Source organism: Macaca fascicularis, chromosome 7, assembly GCF_037993035.2.
Source record: "Macaca fascicularis isolate 582-1 chromosome 7, T2T-MFA8v1.1".
Classification (NCBI taxonomy): Eukaryota; Metazoa; Chordata; class Mammalia; order Primates; family Cercopithecidae; genus Macaca; species Macaca fascicularis.
In genome coordinates this window covers 73,910,683-73,932,629 of record NC_088381.1, presented here as the reverse complement: position 1 = coordinate 73,932,629, position 21,947 = coordinate 73,910,683, and the positions used below count along the sequence as shown (strand labels likewise).

General features: G+C 48.0%; 1 long non-coding RNA gene across 4 annotated transcripts in view; it reads right to left on the bottom strand.

Annotated features, from left to right (window-relative positions):
* Positions 1-999: 999 nt before the first annotated feature.
* LOC135971897 (uncharacterized) overlaps positions 1,000-21,947 on the bottom strand; it is a 68,185-nt gene continuing 47,237 nt past the window's right edge. For 2 of the 4 annotated variants that reach the window (XR_010588263.2, XR_012415364.1), the window contains 3 exons: positions 19,324-20,386; positions 7,582-7,700; positions 1,000-1,579 (listed from right to left, as the gene is read on the bottom strand). This is a non-coding gene — a long non-coding RNA (uncharacterized lncRNA). Of the gene's footprint in view, positions 1,580-7,581; positions 7,701-7,766; positions 20,387-21,947 lie in introns of all 4 variants that reach the window. The other 2 variants (XR_010588264.2, XR_012415363.1) reach the window with 2 other exon arrangements.

Sequence of the window (21,947 nt, the reverse complement as noted above, 5' to 3'; positions counted from 1 at the left end):
AAGAAGCAGCATGGGCACAGACCCATGGGTAGGAATTAACACGGTGAAGTATGTTACTGGCTAGAAGAGAGGCGAGGCAAAAGTGTGCCAGTTGGAGAATAAGACATGGAATCCGGATCTTTTGTGGAGCAAAGGCTCCTGGGAAGAAGGGGTGAGGGAAGAGGGAGGAGGTCTCTCAGCCTCCAACTCCGCCCTCTCCTCTGCCCCCTTGCAATTCACACACACACACACACACACACACACACACACACGGCTGCATGCCTCTTACTAGTGCAGTGGGGAGGGGAAGGTGGGATCGAAATGCAACCTATTCATGTTCCCGCGATGTAACACCCCTCATTTTCCATGCTGGGTAAAGACAAAAACCCTTTACAACCTGTTTCTGGAACTTGTCAGCAGCTGCCAAGAGGAGCATGTTAATTAAACGTCGGCAAAGATGGAAGCTGGAGGCCCTGGCTGTAATTGGACAGTTTGCTTCACCGGATTGAAAAACATTGTGACAAAGGAGGAGGTGCGCGGCGCTCGGCAGGGGTGCGGTGTGGCGGGGAGGAGAGCTGTGGCTTTGATTTCAGCTGATCTGAGCCCCAGTCTCCCTCCCCCAGTAGAGCCGCCTTGCCCAGCCCCATACGCCTACGAAGGGCCTGGGAGGGGCCCGCAGCTTGAGAGGGTGTGGGGTGATGTGGCCGGGGATGCCAGGGGGTTTTGGGGGGGGTTCCTGAAGCCCACCTCCCACCAATCCCCACCCCAATCCCAAGCACCACCAGGCCAACAGTATTGGGCCCAACCCAGGGCCAGGCTTTTAGGGCTCTGGGGCTCACCCCTCCTCCTGATCACATGACCTGGGTCCTGGGGGCTGCACAGGGAGGGCAGGGGGCCAGCCCTGGCTGGGCCATGTGCAGGCTGCACCGAGAGCCTATGCCCAGTGCATCTGTTACTGGTTGAGGATAGTTGTCCAAGTGCTTGGCATTTTGAACAAAGAATTGGACAAAATGTACAAAGTAAGGCAGCAAAAGCAGAGATTTATTTTAAACGAAAGTACACTCCACAGGGTGGGAGCGGGCTCCAGCAAGCAGCTCAAGAGCCTGGGCTACAGAATTTTCTGGGCTTTAAATACTCTCCAGGAGTTTCCCATTGGTTCACTCTATGCACATAAAGTAGTGGCCCGAGACCAGTCTGATTGGTCGCAGAAGAGGACCAATCCAAGGTACTTTCATTTCCAACTGCCAAGCAGCAACTGCCATGCAGAAAAAGGAGGGATTGAAAGGCAGTAGCCTCTGATATCTAGTCAGCATGCATCAGCCTTAGGTTCCCTGCCTCCCGACCCTATTCTCCTGCCTCATTTCCCCCCTGAGAGACACGATCCCCGGAAATCTTTATAGGGGACAGATGGACTGATGGTCTTTCTTCTATAACTGTGTCACACTGACTTGAGGCGCAGTCCCTACCTACTGGGGATCACTGAACTCCCGCCCTGATCTATTGAGTGGAGACAGGGTAGTTTCTTGATGGCCAGGGGTGCTGTCTTCATTTGGAACAGGCTGAAAACCTTGTCACAGGATCATCTGAAGCTTGATGGTCTCTAGATGAGAGGAAATGAATTTGGTTAAAAGATTTAATGGGAACTTCAGGGGGTGGATACCTATGCTGTCAGGAATGTTTGTTATAGGAATGAATTACAACAGTCTGCTTAATTACTATAAAGGAAGTGATTCCAATCATTTGAAAGAAAGCAATTAAACTGCAAAAAATCTGAGAACATGGCTGCTATTATCCAGCCTACAGTAACTGTGCAACAAAAACACCAAGGAAAGTTGGTAGACATTTACTTGTCTTTTGGCTGTCTGATGGGAGCTTCAGGCTCCTGGTCCGGGGCTTCAGGTATCACAGACTTGATCCTTGAAACATGTATCCAAGTATCTAATCCTAGTACCTTGACCGTAGAAGGCATAGCCAGTACCACTGAAAATGGTCCCTTCCATTGGGGTTGCAATTGTTGAGCAGGCGATCCCTCCTTCCATGTGTTAACAAGTACCTTATCCCTTAGCCTGATTTTAGGTTGCTGGTTAATTCCCGGTATGGGGAGCCTTTGAGTTCCAAACTTTTGCAAAGCCTACTGAAATTATCTTAAGTTAACTAGGTATTTTACTAAACCAGCTGTTTCTGGATCAGTAATTAGATCATTAGTTAAGAATGGCTTTCCATATAACATTTCATAGGGGGTTATTTTAATTTTTGCTCTAGGGGTATAACGGATTCTTAAGAGGGCTAGAGGCAGTAAACTGACCCAAGTTTTTGATGTTTCCTGACATAGTTTAGCTAACGCTCATTTTAGAGTTTGGTTAGCCCTTTCTGCTCTCCTGGAGGATTGAGGCCTCCATGCTGAATGTAAATAGTATTTGAATCCAAGAGCCTTAGCAACCCCTTGAGTTATTTGGGAGATAAAAGATGTGCCATTATCACTTTGGAGGCTCTGAGGTAACCCAAACCCGGGGATTCTTTTAAGAGAAACTTTATAGCCTCATTAGCCTTCTCTGTTCTGGTAGGGTAAGCTTCGACCCAACCGGTAAAGATATCTGTTAGCACTGACAAAAACTTGTATCCTCTGCAAGCTGGCATATGAGTGAAGTCTAATTGCCAGTCTTCCCCTGGGTAAGTTCCTCTCCTCTGGACTGGTTCTATTAGAGGAGACATTTTGTTTCCTGGGTTAAGTGCACACAGTGAGCAGGCTTGACAGACCTGTTTGACCACCGAAGCTAAGTCAGGCCCAATGAAGAGCCTGTTAACCATGGCCAGGGTGGCATCTCTCCCCTATGGAAGGAGTCACCCAGGGTTTTTATAATTCTCCACTGGGCTGTTTGAGGGAGATGTATTTTTGATCCCATATACCACCAGGATCCTTTTTTTTTTTTTTTTTTTTTTTTTTGCCCCGCCCGCCCTCTCGCCCTTGTTCCTTTATTAACTGTTCTTCCTGTAGTGTGTGTTCAGGATCCATTGGAAATTGTAGAAAGGAAATCTGTGCTAGGATCTGTTGGGATTGCACCCTGAGGGATGTGGCTTTGGCTTCTCTATCAGCATTTCTGTTCCCTTGTGCTATAGGGGTTAAGTCCCTTAGACACCCCCTATGGTGGATTATAGCTATGGCCTTTGGCAGGTGTATTGCTTCCAATAGCTGAAGAATTTCAGGCCCATGCTTTATGGGGGAGTGTTTGCTAGCTAGTAGTCCCCTTTCTTTCTAGATTGTAGCATAAACATGAACTACAAGGAATGCCATATGTAGAATCTGTATAGATGTTAAGCTTTTTCTTTTGTCTCAACATTAATGCTCGGGTGGGAGCAATGATTTCAGCCTTTTGTGCTGATGTGCCAAGGGGCAGTGACTGGGCTTAGATAATGGTGATGTGATTGACTATTGCATACGCAGCTCAGTGCTCTGCATTTGACACAGAACTGCCATCTGTGAACAAGTCCTCAGAATCTGGGGGAGGCTGATCTTTTAAATTAGGCCAGCTAACATGTGTGTGCAATGACTGGCTCACAGGAATGATCTGTTATTGGGCCTATGGGTATTAATGAAGCTGGATTCAAAGTATTACAGGTTTTAAGGGTTACATCTGGATTGTCTAGGAGCATGGCCTGGTATTTGGTTAACCTTTCCCCCATCATCCAGATGTGTCCCTTTATCTCTAAGACTGACTTTACCTGATCTGGGGTTAGAACTTCCAGTGATTGGCTCAGGGTGATTTTAGTGGCTTCCTCCACTAACATAGCAGTGGCTGCTGTTGCCCACAGGCAATTTGGCCATCCCAAGGCCACCCTCTCCAACTTCTTTGAAAAGTAAGTGTTTGGTCCGGGTTCTGATCCTATTTCTGGACTAGCATTCCCAGAGCTATGCCATTCGTCTCTGCTATATACAAGACTAGGGCTTAGTTAGGTCTGGGATCCCAAGAGCTGTAGCCTGGGTAAGGGCTTATTTCAGCTTGCAAAGGCTTCTCTCATTTCCAGGGTCCATTCCATTAGCTCATTTTCAGGCCTCCTTGTTGCTTCATACAGGGGCTTTGCCATGAGCCCTAAATTTGGTACCCATATTCCACAAAACCCAGACATTCCCCAAAAAGAATGAAACTGCTGCTTGGGGTGGGGAGGAGGGGAAGCAAACCACATATGGCTTGCACTCATTCTGGGAATACCTGCCAGGTTCCAGGTGTTAAGATATACCCTAAATAGTGGACCTGTTGGAGAGTAATCTGAGTCTCCTTTTTGAAACTTTGTATCACCTGTAAGCCAGGAAATGTAAGGTTTTTATAGTATTTTTGTCAGAAGCCTCTTGGGTTGGGCTAGACACAAGAAGGTGATCCACATACTGGAGTATATTCCCGTCCCCCAGTTTCAGACCCCTCAGATCCCTCTCTAAGGGTTGGGCAAAGAAGTGGGGGCTATCCTGAAAGCCCTGGGGGAGCACTGTCCAAGTGTATTGTTGTTTTTCTCTGGTATTAGGATTTTCCCATTCAAAGGCAAAAGGGTATTGGGACTCTGGGACCAGAGGAATGAAAAAGAAAGCATCTTTTATGTGTAGGACTGAGAACCATTTTGCATCCCCTGGCACCTGAGCCAAGAGAGTACATAGATCCACCACCAATGGGTGGAGAGAGATAACAGCCTCATTAATTATTCTGATATGCTATACTAGCTGGTATTCCCCCAAAAGCTTTAGAATGGGTAAGATGGGAGTATTGCAGGGAGAATTGCAAGGTTTTAAGAGCCCATGGGTAAGTAATACCTCAACTATGGGCACTAGGCCTTTTCTTGCTTGCAGCTTAATTGGGTATTGTTTTCAATTGGGAAAATAGCTAGGATCTTTAAGCCATATTTTGACTGGCACTGCTGTTTTGGCCTTCCCTGGTTTCCCAGTATACCATGCTAGTGGGTTAATCTGTTTATTAATGTGGTCTGGGACACTGTCCGTATTTTTTACTATTAGCAATTTCACTAGGTGATGCTTAAATTATAGTAGTGCCCCTATTTTAACCATAGTATCTCTTCCCAGCAGGGGGACTGGGCATCTTGGTACTACTAGAAATTCCTGTTGGAAGATTTGTTTCTTAAATTGACAAATCAAAGGAGGAGTAAATAATCTTGTTTGTGGCTTTCTTTCCATTCCCATAACACTTGCGGACCGGGAAGAAAGTTTTCTTGTATAAGCAGTACGAACAGAGTAACTTGCCCCTGTATCAAAAAGAAACTTAATTTGGGTGCCCATGACCTACAGAGTTACCCAGGGCTTCTCAGTAGTAATTACGATATTCCTAGACAGGGGCAGTGAGGAAGACCTGGGGCCCCTTCAGTCTTCATTTGATTCCTCCTTGTGCACAGCTAGGGTTTTACCTGATGGAGCTCCTCGGTAGGAGCAAAGGTAATGAATTCTCCAGTGCCAGGGGTCATAATTTGTGCCCTCACATTTTCAGCAGGGGCTTGGAGGGGGATGAATACAGTCCTTTGCCCAGTTCCCAGCTTTCTTGTACTTGAAGCAAAAGCCCTTTCTGGCATCATCATTCTGGCCCTTTGGGTTTCCCTTGGATGCTTTCTGGGCATTCAGGGCATTGCCGATGATGGCTGCCATAATTTTGGCTTGCTATTTTTCTTTACTCTTTTTTTTTTCCTTCCACCAGATCATGATTGTTATACACCACAAAGGTGATATCAAGAAGCTGATTGTGATTAGTTTGTGGCCCCACCTGTAGCTTTTGGAGCTTATGTCTAATGTTTGGGGTGGATTGGTGAATGAAATGTGCCATTAATATTTTGCTTTCAGGAGAGGAAGGGTCCAGATTAGTATATTTTTTAAAGGCTTCCTTCAGTCTGCCATAAAACATGGCTGGATTTTCCTTCTTGCCCTGTGTAACCTCACTTACTTTATCATAAGTTACGGCCTTAGTTATTTCCTTTTTCATTCCTCCAAGGAGAGCCTCAAGAACTTTAGCCCAGTTGTTTATACCCATGGGTGTGTTATAGTACCAATTAGGGTCAGTAGTGGGGACTATGTCTGGGCCCAGGTGATTGCCCTGTGGGTTTTGGGCAAATAAATTGTTTGCTTCCTGGCGGGCAGCCTCAAAGATTCATTCCTTTTCAAAAGGGGTGCAACAAGTTGCTAGAATGAATTGAACATCTCTCCATGAGAGATCAAAGGCTAAGGTCAAAGTTTGGAACCCATCTGCAAATTCCCCTGGATTCTTGGAATAGCTTGCTTGCTTTTCCTTACATTGTTGTACATCAGTTACAGAGAAGGGGGCCAGCACTAGGACTGTCCCCTCCGCTCCTGCTACTTCCGCAATGGGTAGCAGGGCTGGCGGGAGAGTTGAATATGGTGTTCTCCTCCAAGTGTGAGGGGGACTTAGTAGGGTCCCCGGTGTTTTGGTTTTAGCCTCAGGAGCCCTCGGCAAGGGGTTATATGGGGGTGGTTTCTGTCACCCTGAGAGAGAGGTGGCCCTTGTGAAAAGGGGTCGTCTATATCTAGTTCTGCATTTGGACTTTCCTTTGAGGGGATTATTGGGTTTTGGTATAGTGCCATGAAGGCCTGTATGTGTGGGATTTCTGACCATGTGCCCTGCCTTTTATAAAATAGGTCTAATTGCAGGATGGTGTCATAATTAAGGCTACTATTGACCACCCGCTGTTCCAGGCTGAGCAGCTCATAATGAGGCCAAACAGTATTGCAGGAAAAGAGAATCATACATTTTCTCTTTAGATTGTCAGGGTCAAGTTGATTTCAGTGGTGGAGGATGTAGCCAAGCAGGGAATCAGGTGAAATAGATGGAGAGTTACCCATAGAGGAACAGGTGGAATTGATGGAGAGTTGCCCATAGTGGTCTGGAAAAGAGAAGAGGACTTTGACAAGTGGAGGGCTCATTAGGTGACCCAAATTTTACATGGGTCATCCCCCTGGAAAAATTCTGGGCCCTGACTGGGGTCCTGGGGGGACATCCTTCTTTAGGGCCCCATCTTAGTCTATCGGATGTCTCTGACCTTAGATCCGACACCACTATGGAATGGTTTCCTCCACCACTGATGGCCCACTATGAACTTTCCCTCTTGTCCCTGGATGAAGGCATTGACTTCTAGAAATTAATTTTCAGTCAAACCTTTGGATTTTTTCCTATCCCACTTAAAACAATTATTTAACTTTCTAAATTTAGGCGAGATTAAATTGTACATAAATTCCCTTTTATGAATCCCCCCACATGACACACACAAACCATCTGCCCAAACCCTCTGACTTGTCCTTAGCCAGTTGAGTAGGGGAAGGGAAGAATTTAGCATAAGAAAACAAGGTTTAAGTCGCCTGAAATGTAAGCTCACCCTGGATGGGCTGCCACTGTCAACTGCATCACATGGAGGGTTCAGGGATGATAACTGGACAAGACAGAAAAGAGTCCTTCCTGCTTCCAGGCAGGCAGCTATACCCGTTCACTCCTTGGCCTTCAGGTAACACCAGAGGGTGGTCCTGGCCAGTTGCCCTCAATTATTAAAGAGCTGCTAGGAAACGGCCACTCAAAGACTGAAAAAGAAAAGGACTTGGTCCCTCACCCAAGCCAGGCAGTGGGGGTTAGGTGCTTCCACATAGAAACCTTTTGGTTTCACCATAAAGTAGCCCTGGCCAGAAACCTGCAGTTGCCTCTGTGCATAGGCGCTATCCACCGAGGGTCCTGAGTTGGAGAGAAAAAGAGAGAAAGAGGAAAAAGAGAAAAATAAATCCTAAACGTTGGGCTTACCTCCTGACTGGCTCCCCAACATATGTAACCAGTTAAGGGTAGTTGCCTGGGTTCTTGGCGTTTTGAACAAAGAACTGGACAAAACACACAAACAAAACAAGGCAGTGAAAGCAAAGATTTAATTTAAACAAAAGTACACTCCACAGGGTGGGAGCAGCCTCGAGCAAGTGGTTCAAGAGCATGGGTTACAGAATTTTCTGAGGTTTAAATACCCTCTAGAAGTTTCCCATTGGTTCACTCTATGCAAATGAAGTAGTGGCCTGCGGCCAGTCTGATTGGTTGCCAGAGGGGAAGAGTAGGCCCACGACCAGTCTGATTGGTTGTGGGAGGGGACCAATCAGTGGTACTTTCATTTTTCAACTGCCACACAGACAAAGGAGGGGTTGAAAAGTCAGTAGCCTCTGATACCCAGTCAGCATGCGTTGGCCTTAAGTTCCCTGCTTTCAGACCCTATTCTCCTGCCTCACCTCCCTGGCAGAGATCTGGGTTGAGGCCCCTCTTTCCAAAACCAGCACTAGGTCACATAATCAGCTAGATATGACAAACGTGGGCAACTGAGAAGGTCCTCCTGGAAAGCCCAACTGTAAAGTGAAGTTCCTTAGCCCTGCAGAGCCCAAGTTTCTCTCTACAGGGATACAGGGGGTGCACACAGACTGCCCCATCCGTGTGTTTGATGGTTGTACTTCAAGTCCCCTCTTTGTTCTTGACTTGTGAACAATGACACAACCTGGCATGGAGCACTGACTGCGCTGGGCACCGTGCTGAGGGTCTTATGTGCCTCAGCTCATTTAGCCTCCCAGCAACCCTGAGAGAGAGAGAGGCTGCAGCATTCCCATCTTACACGTGGGGAAACTGAAGCCTAGATCAGATAAGTTACTCAGTCAAGGTCACAGATCCTTCTGATTCCAGTGTCTGAACCTGGGCTCCGTGTTCCCTGCTCTCTGACTCCAGGCTCCAGGTATTTAGGATGACCTGACAAAAGGATGGGGTTCCTAAGTAGACAATACCCTTCCCAGGGCCTCCAGACTGGGATGCACAAAAGATGGGGTTACAGCAGACTGGGGGTCACTCCGGAAGGCCCTACACATGTTCCCTATTCTCATACACACACCCAACTTGCATCTTCTAGGGTGGAACAGTTAACAAGGGCAGAGCCCCCACTTCAGTCCACTTCTGCCTTGGCCCCTGCTTTTCCCCCCACCCCACTCCTATCCCGAGCTGCTGCCCAGTGGGAGCTCTATTTGGGGTGGGAGGCCAGGCTGGGGCCTATGAGAGCCCCAGCAAGTACAGGAAAAGGAGCCATTGTGGCTCAGCCCCAGGGATTAAGAGATACAAATTGGATGTGGATGGCTGAGGCCATTGACTAAAGTCCCTGTGAGCTGAGTTCCCAAGCTGGGAGCAGCCCAAGTCCTGTCCCTGGGCAGCCTGTGCCTGAACGGTGTCCAGGCAGCCTGCTGGGCCTAATCCCGTGGGAGCTGCAGCCCAAGGAGCCCCAGAAATACCGCTGCTGGGGAGAGAGGCTGCCCTTGATGGGGTCGGGCAGCCTAACCCTGGATGCTCAGGGCAGCCGCCCTGAGAAGGGATGGGAGATGAGAAGAAGGTGCACTCACAGGAGTGTGTGTGCACATAAGCCCCTGGCCTGGGCATTGTATCTGTGTGAGACCCTCTAAAGATGGGCAACCCCATGTATTAGGGGCAGTGTCAGGCCCTTTGTGTGTCTGAGGTTTGGGGCACAGGGAATGGGACCTGATATGCCTGACTGAGGGAGTGAGGCATGAGGACGAAAGTGGCAGAGCCCCCGCCCAGCAGGCCCAAGTGGGTGCTCGGTGTGTGTGTGTGTGTGTGTGTGTGTACTTGCACATCGTCTAGCGGGGCGCTTGAGAACAGCCCTTCAGAGGTGGTTGGAGGGGCTCTGCAAATTGTAATCAGATTAAGGGACCAATCACTTAGGGCTCTTGAAAAGGCCACAAGGTTTCTAATCAGCCCTGAGCGCCCGGCCCACAAAGCCCAGAGGAACTCGGCGGGAGTCGCCCGCTGGGGGGCCAAGGGGGTGGGGGGCGTTTTTCTTCCCTCGCTGTCTCTTGTAATTATGTCAATTTGCTAGCCAAATTGTTTGCTCGAGTGGACAGGGGGGCTTGTGCCCCATTCATGTGGTAATGTGGGAACCGGCGGCCTCCTGGCTGGGAAAATAGAAGGTACCAGGGACCCTTCTGCAGGGAGCAGGCAGGCCCAGGGGGTGTGGGGCACCCAGGCCTCAGGAACTCATTCCTCACCGTCGTGGGCCTTTTTTCCCACCAATTCCAGCACCTTCCAGCTTGCGTTGTTCTCTGGGATGTCCCTTTGGGCTGGCTGAGATGAAGGATGGGGTAGAGAGGCAAGGACCCCCAGAGGGAGGGCTGGACAAAAGAGGTGACCTCCAGGCTCCCTCAAGGTGAAGGTGGGCAGCTCTTTGTACCCTGTGTCTGTTCCCTTGTGAGACAGGCTGAGGCTTGAAGTTTGGGAGCAGCAGAGGACTCAAAGATGCCAGAAAGATGGGGTCCTGAAAGGGTGAGTCGCACTACACACAGATTCAGGGACAAGCAGAGACTTGGAAGAAAGTTCTTGCTTTGTTTCCTGAGCCTTTAGGCAGGCACCAATCACTGTGCCACCCTTTGTTTACACAGAACCTGACAGCAACGCAGAGAAGTAAGTACTGGGTATCCTATTTCACAGACAAGACTACTGAGGCTCAGAGAAGCTGAGCGACTTGCCCAGCACCACAGAGCTAGGAGATGAGGAGCAGAACTTTGAACCCAGCTCTATCTGATTCCTCTGCCTCTTCTGCCCTGCCCCTACCATATGGGTTCATTCCTTCCTTCAACCAGCAAACAGGAACTGGCTGTTCCCCAACCCCAGTTCTGTATGAGGAACTAAGGATGCAGAAGACTAAGATGACCAAGGGAGGGCACTGTCGGGACGGTTAGCACTAGCATACTGCGGTGTGTGCTGCAGTCACTGTCAGCGTGGGGCTGTGGCACACAGCAGTGTCAAGCCTTGGACACATTGCTCAGGAACAAAGGTCATTAGGAACAATGGTTGTTATCAGTCCAGACACAGAACCTGCAGTGCATGCATTTCTCTGCCTCCTGGGCTACTCAGACAGGGTCTTCTCTCCTCCCCAGGCCCCCCTTCAGCATGGAAAGACTCCTCCTCTCTTCCCTGGGTGTGGCACCCCCAACTACTTCGTTTCTCAGATTTGAAGGCCTTGTCCACCCTGGCCACTTCCCACTGGACCCACCTGGGTCATCAGTTTCCTTGTGAATGTGAAGATCCCCCTGTCCACAGATGTTCACAAGACCACCGTCCTCACCACCCACCCTGCCTTCACCACCAGTGCCCCTCACTCTTCCATTCCAGGGTCATTGGGATGTGCCCTGCGGCCAGCTGGCAGGAGGCTGGGGTGCGGGGTGGTATTGCGAGTCAGGGTGTGGAGAGAGATCTCAGAGATCAGAACCCCTTGTCCCCCAACTGGGAGAAGAGGCCAGAGTTCATGTTTACTTCCATATGGGAGATGGCCAGAAATTCATTCTTCTTAGAGCAAATCCAACTGGTTAGGCAGTTACCATATGACTTCCACTGGGCAAAGTAGTAGGAGGCAGGAGTGCAGGGAGACCTAGGCACTCCCTAAAGTTCCCTAGCCCTGTGAGGAGAGGCAAGACTGAAACCAATGACATAGTACCCAGTCCAGGACAGGAGAAGACTAAAGACCAATAACAGCAAACACAAGGCACTTCTATGTGCCAGGCACAGCTCTAGGCACTTTACATATATTATTAATTCATTTAACCTTCACAATAATCCTATGAGGTCAGTGCAGTTATTATCTCCATTTTACCTCATGAAGAAACTGAAGTACAGAGAAGTTGAGTAACTTACCCACAGCCACACAGCTAACTGCAGAGCAGGCCCCTGACCTCACTTCCCTCCCTCCTGGCAAAACCTACAGAGAGCGCTTGGATTTGAAGAGGCAAACAGGAGAATATCCATTCCAGCTTTCTAGAGACCATGATGTCTAGGCTGAGTCCTGAAGGACCGGTAGGAGTTGCTCGGGCAAAGGATTGGGGATGGAGGGACCAGTGTCTGGGAGGCAACAGAACATCCAGATCAGGAGTGGTGAGGCCAGAGGGGAAGGCAGGGACCTAACCAAGGGCAAATGTGGATCCTATACTAAAGCTAGTGGCAATGAGTCATTGAAGAGTTTTAAGCAGTAGGGGTGACAGGATCAGGAACAGCATTCTCCACTCCCTTCCTCGCTGTTGGGGATACCAACCTCAGGGCTTCATTTAATTCTAGGAATTGTCACACTCAGTTTTGCCCCAGGGCCTTTGCATAGGCTGTGCCTGATGCCTAGAATGTTCTACACACCCTATCCCATTCCATTTTTTTCACTGCTACACATGCCTTTTTTGTACTCTGTACTTTTTCTCCATAGCTGTAATCAAGTTTGTGTTGCTATACTTCTTTTTTGTTTGTTTGTTTGTGTGTGTGGTTTTTTGTTCTTGTTTTTGTTTTTGTTTTTTTCATACAAAGTCTCACTCTGCCACCCAGGCTGGAGTGCAGTGGCGTGATCTCAGCTCACTGCAACCTCTGCCTCCTTGGTTCAAGAGATTCTCCTTGTCTCAGCCTCCCAAGTAGCTGGGATTACAGGCACCCATGATGGTGTACTTCTTTGTGCCATTTGGTCAGTCTCCCCAGTTCCAAAGGGCAGAGACCCCATCTGCCAAGGGATGAGCTGGGCACATTGCAAGATTGATCATTACTTGTTGAATGAATGAGTGAAAGAATGAATGCATGCATTCACTTTGGCTACACTGGGAGAATGAGATGGAGGTTAGCAAGCAGAGATACCCTTTATGAACACTTATGAGGCTTTTCTGGGACTGACCCAGGTCAGCGACATGCAGGCTGTGAATGTGGGTGGCAGGCGTGTGAATTAAGACAACAGACATACTGAGGGGCTTGGGAATTAATTCTGATGCAGGACTTATAGGACCTAAATCTACCACCTGCTGCATTCTTCCCTTTTTTGAGCAGGGGCTGTAAGAGTAGAAGACCCAGATCCTACCTAGATAATTTTTTCCTCAGCCTAGACACCCCGTCTCATCTTATACACCAAAAAAAAAGTTGGAAAGTTGTTCTTTGAGTTGGAGAAGGAGATAACCAGAGTGAAGTGTCTAGGCACAGCACAGCCAATCAGGATGGCAGGCAGTAAGAGTGGACAAGGCTGTCACCCTTGGAACTTGCTTTGGGTGCAGAACACCTAGCAGGACCCCCATGCTGACCCTCCTTTCCTTGCTTGCTGATACACTTGGACGTGGCTTTTGGCCCCTGTCCACTCTTTTCTTGTTTCCTGAAGGCACCAACAGATGCAAAGCCACCGTATTAAAAGATTTTATGCCTGAAACTCTCCTAAACAAAGAATCAGAGCTAAGGCCAGAAACTCTCCTAAACAAAGAATCAGAGCTAAGGCCACAGGGCTGGACCACATAGGACCACTGGTAGAGACTGCTAATTGTCCCACTCTACCTATTCTACCCTTCATAACTATTTGTAGAATAAAGGGGCATGTAGCCTCTCAATATAAAACTACATTTCCCAAACTCCTTTGCCGCTAACATGTGGTCACATGATCAAATTCTGGCCAATGACTGGAAGTGGAGTACACAACTTCCTAAGTCAGGCTCCAGGAAGGAAGCACTTTTCTCTTCCTGCCCCCTGACATGCAGATTAAATTGAAGTTGCATGTTAACAAAGGCAGAGCAACAAGACAGAAAGAGTCTGGGTCCCTGATAATTATGGGGCCACCATTCCAGCACTAGGCCATCCACCCAGATTTTTATGTAAGAAAAATAAACTTGTGTTTAAGCCCTATTCTTTTGGGTCTTTTCATGCAGCAACCAGACTGACATCCTGACAAATATACAACCCATTGTAGAGGGATAGGAAGGGCTCAGAGAAGGGGGTGTGGGTTGGAAACACACCTTAAAGTTGAGGATTTGTGAATCTCAGTCTGTAAATTAAAGCAATAACACCCAATCATTCTGTCACCCCTTTCTTCTCTCCCCAGCCTGGGAGAATTTTTCTCTATTCCAAGGGTGTTGGAGAAAGGAGAATCCCCTCCTTCCTCTGCTTCTCCAAGATATTGTGTCTTTGCTCACAAATCTGAATTTTTCTAGGGGCTTGGGCATTGAGAAGCAGAAGCCAGGAGGGTGGTAGTATACCTGTATTTCGTGGACAGCCCCATGCCAACAGGATGGCAGTGAGTACAGAGTGGACTACCCAAATGGGAGCAAAGGAAAGAAAAATACAGGCTCAGGGGAAGGACATAACTGATAGCTATTTACTTGGACTCAATGGCACATGTGTGACTGGGGAAGGACCTAGAGTCTCACCTCACCAAAGTGAGGAAAGACATGCAGTTGTGTCCAAGCCCAGAGATAGTTGGCTTCACTAAACAACATCCAGGATGGTTTATTCATTAGCTTTTTTTTTTTTTTTTTTTTTTTTTTGAGATGGAGTCTCACTCAGTCATCCAGGCTAGAGTGCAGTGGCATGATCTAGGCTCACTGCAACCTCCACTTCCTGGATTCAAGCAATTCTCCTGCCTCAGCCTCCCAAGTAGCTGGGATGACAGGTGCGTACCATCACGCCCAGCTATTTTTTGTATTTTTATTAGAGACGGGGTTCACAATGTTGGCCAGGCTGGTCTCGAACTCCTGGCCTCAAGTGATCCACCCGCCTTGGCCTCCCAAAGTGCTGGGATTACAGGCATGAGCCACTGCACCTGGCCTCATTAGCATCTTGATATAAGGAAAAGAGGAGATGTGTTGCAGTTAGATAGACTTAGATTGAAATCCATCTTTGCCAGTAATTACATATGTGATCTTTGGTAGATCGCCTCACTTCTTTGAGACTCGGTTTTCTTATCTGTAAAATGTGGAAAATAACATCTATCTCAGAGTGAGTTGTGAGCATTAAAGGGGATAATTAGCACAAAGCAGATGGACAACAAATACTATGAATATTAGATATAAAAAATAGATGATCCCACTTTCTGGTATTCTTGCCCTTGTGTAACCTTTTCTCCTTTTTGTTTGGCAGGACCTGGAACTTGCTGCTAATGAATAGAATACAGCAAAGGTATGGGATGCAGGTGATTCTGTGTACCTGGTTACATAATTAAATAGATAAGATTGTAGCACCTGTCTTGCTGGAGTGTTTCACACTCTTGCTGGCTTTGATAAAGCAGGTGGCCATTTCAGGTCCAACTGAGAGTGGCCTGTAAAACTGAGGGCAGCTGACAGCCAGCAGGAAAATGAGCCCTCAGTCCTGTAAATGCAAGGAACTGAATTCTGCCAAGAGTTGCATGAGCTTGGAAGTAGATCCTTCCTCAGTCAAGTTTCCAGATGAGGACCCAGTCCTGACCCACACCTCGATTGCAGGCTTGCAGAGGGCCCAGCTCAGCCATTCCAAGATTCTTGACCCACAGAAACTGAGATAATACATATGCGCATCGCCTGCCTCTGAATTTGTGATAATATTGTTCTGCAGATATCTATATCTAGCTATCATAAATGATGTATGTAAACAACCACGTATCACACATTTGTTTGGTCAAGCATGGTATCCCATCCCTCTGACCACAGTGATTGGCACAGATAAGGGCACCTGACAAAGCTAGGCCAATCAGCCTTCTTCCCTGGGATTTTGTAAACAAAGGCAGAGAAAAAGGAGCCTTGTCTTTCCTCTTGGCTTGCTCAGACACTATGACGTAAGTTTATGGTTGTGAAATCTATGTTCTTCTCCTGCTGCATGGAGGAAACTCTACACAGCAGGAAAGAATAAAACTGGCTCACAAAGAGGAGCCCTGAGACACATTGAAAAAGGCTGATTGCCATAATTTGAGTAGCAGGGACTGTGACACCTGAGGCCAGTCCAGCCCTAGATATCCCAGGTTCATGAGCCATTAAATTCCTCTTTTTGCTTGTCCTGGCTCTCCTTGTATTCCCTGAGCTCCTGGAGGTCAGAGCATCTGCCAGCTTCCACATAATGTCCCCATATGGCCCAGCTCTGAAGGTTTTTGCAGAATAAGTATAGAAAATGGTGACTGGATGTGAGAACCTTACTATGTGTCAAGGTCCCCAAAGAGCATTCACTTATATGACCTTATTTGATCTTTACAAACAATCATAATCATTACTGCATGAGTTAGACGGTTTTGACTATTACTATTGGGAAAACCCCAATAAAATGGCTTAAATCATAAGAGGATTTATGAATTCATATAAGAATCTCCCCAGGGACATTCCAGGCTCATGTATCCATCCAGTTTTGCTTTCCTATGAGTCTTACAGCTCCACACCTCTTGCCATTGGCTTCAACCTGAGGTCAATATAAAGGTGGCGAGCAGCTCTGGGCATCACATGCAGACCTAGCAATGCTCAGGGGAAGAGGAATAACCATCTCTTCCTTTTGTGTGCTTTCTTCTTTTCAGACATGTTTTTAAGTTAAATTTTATATATATATATATAATTATATATTTATATATATATTATATATATATATGTTGGTTTCATTTTAGTTCTAGAGTCTTTTTTTTTTTTTTTTTTTGAAAACTGATGTTATTTTGCAGCTTACCCCCCTTGTGTTTCTATCAGTTTTAGAACATTCTGTAATTCAGTGGTTCTCAAGTGTGGTCTGGACCATCAGCATCACCATCATCTGGGAACTTACTTGCTACAAACACTTGAATGAATGCCTACCAACCTGTTGACTCAGAAGCACTGAGAATGGGTCTGGCCATCGTATTTTAGTGGCACTCTGGGTGATCCTGATGTATGCTCAAGTTTGAGATCTACTGCTCTAATTTACTTATTTATTTATATTTTTTGAGACAGAGCGAGAGCAAGAGCTCTGTTGCCTAGACTGGAGTGCAATGGTGTGATCATAGCTCACTACAACCTCAAATGCCTGGGCACAAAAGATCCTCCCACCTCAGCCCAAATAGCTGGACTACAGGTGCACACCACCACACTCAGCTAATTTAAAAAAAAAAAATAGAGACAGGGTCTCACTATACTGCCCAGGGTTGTCTCAAACTCCCGGGCTTAAGAGATCCTCCTGCCTCAGCCTCCCAAAGTGTTGGGATTACAAGTGTGCACCTCCACACCGGCCTCCACTCTAATTTATTTACCTATTTCCCTGTTGACATTCAAGTTGTTTCCAATTTCTTGTTACCTGTGCTACCATACAACGCTTTTTATGTGCTTTTGCATCCTGTAAGAACATCTCTTCTCTCAAATTTTTCTTGGTTAATTTTTCACGTTGACTCTTCCAGATGAACTCTTCCAGAGGAGTGAGTCTGCTTGTAATCTCCAATCGCAGTGGGATTACACTGAATATATGCTTTAATTTGGGAAGGATTGACATCTTGACAATATTGAGTTTTCCCATCAAATATTGAAATCCTACAGGATTTTTAAAGTATAAGTCACACAATTATATGTAATTTAGTTATGCTTTATTATTATCCCAATTGTAACAATTGTAGAAGATACTTTAATGGTCTTCTCCTTTCCCTGAATTTTATGAAATTAGGAACATAATCATGAAGGGTCAAGTGTATGATCTTCTTGTTTTTCTTGAGATTGTCTCATTTCTTATGTTGGACTCTCAATTGTTATTCTGTTATGCTTATGTCTCTTTTTGAGAGCAAAGAAACCTTTCCCAGAAATCCCCCAATAGACTTCCCATGTTCTTTTGGCTATGACAGTTTTAACAATGTCGCTCTTAAATTATACCCCTCCCTTTGAGAGGTGAAGTCTATACCCTCCCTTGAATCTGAGCTAGGTGGGTCAAGCTCCCGCTTGACCAATAGACTAGGACAAAAGTGACACTGCCAGTTTCTTAGGGCCCAGACCATAAAAAATCATCAGCTTCTACTTCTTGTCTCTTGGGACCCAGCCAAGCAGGAGTCCCCTGACCCCAGCCTAGGCTGAATGACCAGTCTACAGCTGGCACAACTTGCCAGCCATGTGCGTGATCCCTCTTGGAAACGGGCCTTTTAGTCCCAGTCAACTTTGCCCAACTGACACCACATGGCAGAGACAAGTTGTCCTCACTGTTTCCTCCCCAATTACAGATGTGTTGAGCAAAATAAATGCTGCGATTTTAAGTTTTGAAGTTGTTTGTTAGGCTGCAGTAGATGACTGTGCCAATGGCACAGCACACTTTGATGCCTAAACCACTCACTGGTGTGGGGACTGGGACCTCTATGAATGACGTAAGCCACCCAGAACCCTCCCCCAGAGGGTGGGGCTAGTGCTATTAATAGAACTGGGTTACCCTGGGGCTGGGCACAGTGGCTCACACCAGTAATCTCAGCACTTTCGGAGGCCGAGGCTGGCAGATCACTGGAAGCCAGGAGTTCGAGACCAGCCTGGCCAACATGGCAAAACCCCATCTCTATCAAAAATACAAAAATTAGCCGGGTGTCATGGCACGTGCCTGTAGTCCCAGCTACTCGAGAGGCTGAGGCAGGAGAATCGCTTGAACTTGGGAGGTGGAGGTTGCAGTGAGCTGAGATTGTGCCACTGCACTCCAGCCTGGGTGACAGAGTGAGACTCCATCTCCCAAAAAAAAAAAAAAAAATTATCCTTGGGCCTTTAAGTTGCTCAGCAAGTCAGTATACACAGTATCATAGTACGATATATACAACTCTTTACAGTAATATGCACGTATAAATGTGTCACGGATATATAATGTGTAGTATGCAAGAAAGTGCATATTCAACTGTACTTGCACAGTATTTTTTATTAAAAACATCTTGAGTGTGAATCATTACGTGCCTGTCGATTAAATGCATACAAGATAAACACCACTCACTGTAAATGCTAGAAGAAGGACTCACTCATTGAATAAACAAAAGAATGAGCCCGGCCTATCTGCTCATCTTTCCCCTCAGGCATCTCCCCTGCTGGCCAAGTTTTGTTTGTCTTTCTCTTGTGCCTGAAATGCCCCCACCTGAGTCGCTGAGAACAAGACAGTGAAGTGTCCCAAAGGCCATAGTTATGAGCAGCACACCAGTGCCTGATACGTGATCCAGCCTCCCTAGTTGGCTGCTACCCCCGGTTGCAATGAAAGGTCAGTTAGTTGAGCCCCTGGATACACTAGGGGCTGCACCTGAAGCATAAATTGTGTGTGTGTGTGTGTGTGTGTGTGTGTGTGTGTACTTACACACATGGGTACTTGTGAAAAGCTGTGTCATTAAGGACCTGGCATTTCTCATGTTCCTAAGAGATGCCACCATGGCGTGATGTCAACCAATAGCCCCAATCTCATCTCACACAGGGAAGGGAAGGATAGGGGTACCCCCGGTATTTTAAATCCCCTAGACTGTACTTGAGGGTATTGTAGGGGAGGAGAACTTTATGTTTCACTTGATCCCCTCCTGTGCTGTTACCCTAAAAACCAATAACATTTTTTTTTAATTTTAAGAATTTGAAAAATTGTGTCTCACCTGTTCCCAAATAAATGTAAACTCCTTTGATGGGCAGGTGGGGTCTCCCGTCTGCAGCGCCTCCCTGGATATCAGCATAAGCCCCGCTTCTGCCTTTCAGAGCATGGTCTAGAACGGGTGAGTCCTGGAAGTCTGCATTGTGGACCCAGCTCAGGGGTAGCTCTGGCTTCACCTGGGCTTCAGATGCAGGTGGGCATGGCCCAGGCATCACAGCAAAGAGCAAATCGTCTGGGAGGGTGCTGATTCTCACCCCTCAGAGCCTGAGAACCACAGAGACACCCCCCACGCCCTCCCACATCCCACCCGTCAAGGGCAACGCCCAGACCTGGAGCTGTGCGCTCTCTGCCTTCTCTCCTCCTCTGGCCTCTCACCTCCTCTCCTCTTGGTCTTTTTCCTTCTCTCTGTCGCTCTGTCTCTGGCTCTCTCTGCCTCAGTCTTGTTCTCCGTCTCTCTGTGTCTCTCTATCTCTCCAGGCAGCCCCATTTCCTATCTCTCTCTCTCTGATCCTCCCACTCTTTCTCTATATCGATCTGATCCTCATCCTCCCTCTTTCTTTCTCTCCTCCTCTCTCCCTCTTCCTCTCTGCTCCCTTGCCTCCCTTCCCTTTTCTCCCTCTACATCTGCCTCCTTGTCGCTCTCTTCTTGTTTTCTCTCTGTGGCTGTCTCTCTCTTTGTCCGTCTCTCCCACTCTGGTCTCCTCTCGCTCCCTCTCGCCCTCTCCGGAGGATGCTGCAGGATCATGCCAAGCCCAGAGGGAAGGTCAGGGCACCCTGCAGGGACCAGCACACCATGAACCTGTCACTTCTGCCTCCAGCCTGGGAAATAGCAGGGCTCAGGAAAGTCGAGGAATTGCAGTCACTCTAGACAGAGCATCTCAATCAGGACTGACAACTGAAAGCAGAAGCCCCACAGTCAGAGGGCTGCAAACCTGCTCTGGGGCACTACGGACAACTGGCATGGGTTTCTGGGCACCAGCTCTGCACTGCAGCCCTCTTCTGGCTTCAGGGCAAGGGGGCCAGAGGGAGAATCTGGATTCGTGTGGCCACATTGGAGCTTCCCTTGCCTGCAGAAGAGAGGAGGAGGAACTCAGTGAGGCAAAAAACAAAAGTCTCAAACTCTACTCTCTGCAAGCTATGAATCAGCATTTTTTAATTGGCAAATTTCCCATGTTTTAAAAGTCTAAGTTTTCCCCTGAGGGTCTGGCACCACTGGGCTTACCCTGGCAGATCATTGCACATTCCCCTGTCTCCCTGGCCCCTCCTTGGAGAACCTGGTTGCTCCCCTACGGTAACCTGCCTGGCCTCTGTGAGCTCCCAACTGTGTGGTGTCTGGCAGAGCAGAGAGTCTTTGAGCAGAAGTAAAGACCCACGTGCTACCACCAACTTATCACGTGACATTGGGCATGTGCTCTCTGGGCCTCCGCTTTCTAATCTGTAAAATGGGAGTTTAGGTGAGCCCAGCAGTAGGACTTACCTCTTTTTTTTTTTTAAACAGGATCTCACTGTCACCAAAACCGGAGTGCAGCGGCAGTGGCATGATCACAGCTCACCGTAATCTCAAACTCATGGGCTCAAGGGATCATCTCACATCAGCCTCAGTAGCTGGGACTACAGATATGCACCTCTATACCTGACTAATTTTTAAAAATTTTTTAGAGATGAGGTCTCAGTATGTTGTCCAGACTAATCTTGAACTCCAGGGCTCAAGCGATCCTCCCACCTCAGCCTCCCAAAGCCCCAGGGTTACAGGTGTGAGCCACTGTGCCTGGTAGGACTTACCTTTTTGAGCACCTGATGAAAGATATGGAACTTCTTCCTAGAGAAAAAGTCTGTGCATAGAGCTGCCTGTGATTTCAGTGGTTCACATGTCCCTCCCCTGGGGGCGCTGGGTCCCAGGCTAAGAACCCCTGCTCCGCTACAAGGTCCCTTCACCCACCATCTCAGCCAACTGAGTCTGGGTTCAGGCGGACCCACCGACTGAGGTCTGGCTGCTGGGAGCCACCCCTTCCCCGGTGAGCCAGGGCTCTGCCTGTTTCAGGGGCAGTCCCTGCCGCCCATCGATATGCAGGAGGGGTCTGGGCTGGCGCTAGATTAGCATAGAGCACTCCAGGAGGTGAAGGCCCACCGGGTGGCTTCTGTGTGCAGCGCCCGCCTTTGTCCTGGCCCAGGGACCAAGCAGGAGAGCCCAGGCAGCTCCTCCACTTTTGACTGCCAGATGAAAAGGGGCGACATAAAGAGGCTGCCCGGGCCAAGCATGGGGGCGCTTTGTGTCCCTCCAGACGGAGTTACAGACGTCTGTGAAACATCAATTACAGCTGAATAAAGACGTCTGCTCAGCCCAGACGCGCCTCCTTTCAGCTGGGAGGTGTTTCCAGGCCAGGCCGGGGATGCCTTTGGCAACCTAATTTGTGACTCTGTAAGCAGCCCTGGCATTCATCACACCCAGAGAGGATGGGAACGGTCTAGGGTGGGCTGGCCCAGGGCGCAGCACAGCTCCAGGAGGTGTCCTGGAATGCGGGTGGGGGTGGGGAAAGGAAGAAGCCACTGACCTCCCTTTCCCTCTCCTCCAGGCCAGGATGGTGGGGAGGGTGCAAACTGGGAGCCACATGAATCCCCTGTATTAAC